Below are 696 nucleotides of genomic sequence, written 5' to 3'. Positions count from 1 at the left end.
GCCTTTGAGAAAACAGTCCCACCTTGAGCCTAGACTATCTGATCTTGAACTTTTCCATTTCTTCCTTTTGTTGCTTCTTTTCTGTTTCATCCATATAACAACCACATGAAGAATGCTGAAAATGAAAGTTTCCTTTAACTGATATTCAAGATCTCATTTAGCTCGGAACTTTATTATTTAGAGGGAGAAATGTAGCTAATATTAACAATGGTCTTGTTCCATTGATACTTATCTACAGATGATAGACACCTGCCCTTCCCTCATCTGTTGAGGAAGTGCTTCCTGTCACTCATATTCTCCATAACCTCAAATAAATCACTGGTATAATCACAATAAGCATTCTCATCTTGCCATGACATGGTGTTTAGGAAGAAAAAATCTAAAACTTTCTACATAAAAGAAGTTTCATAATCTCAAGCTCTGAAAAGGGGGGGAAAGGCATACTTACAAAAGGTACTTTTTACCATGAATTCCCTGACCTTAATTTGATTAAAATCTCAACCTAAAGATTGCAACAATATAGATTTCTTTAGAGTTTGATTTTTCATGTTACTCAGCTTTGAATGAGAAAAACCTCAATGTGGGGCAAAAAGGGTGGTAAAGCGGAAGGAGAAGTTAGGGACTGAGCTGCTTTGCAGATCGGTGTTTGAAAGTGAACAGCCGATTTGGCAAGAAGCAAAAACCACAGAATAGAGT

Source organism: Martes martes, assembly GCF_963455335.1.
Source record: "Martes martes genome assembly, chromosome: 1".
NCBI lineage: Eukaryota > Metazoa > Chordata > Mammalia > Carnivora > Mustelidae > Martes > Martes martes.
Note: the sequence above shows the minus strand (reverse complement) of the source record.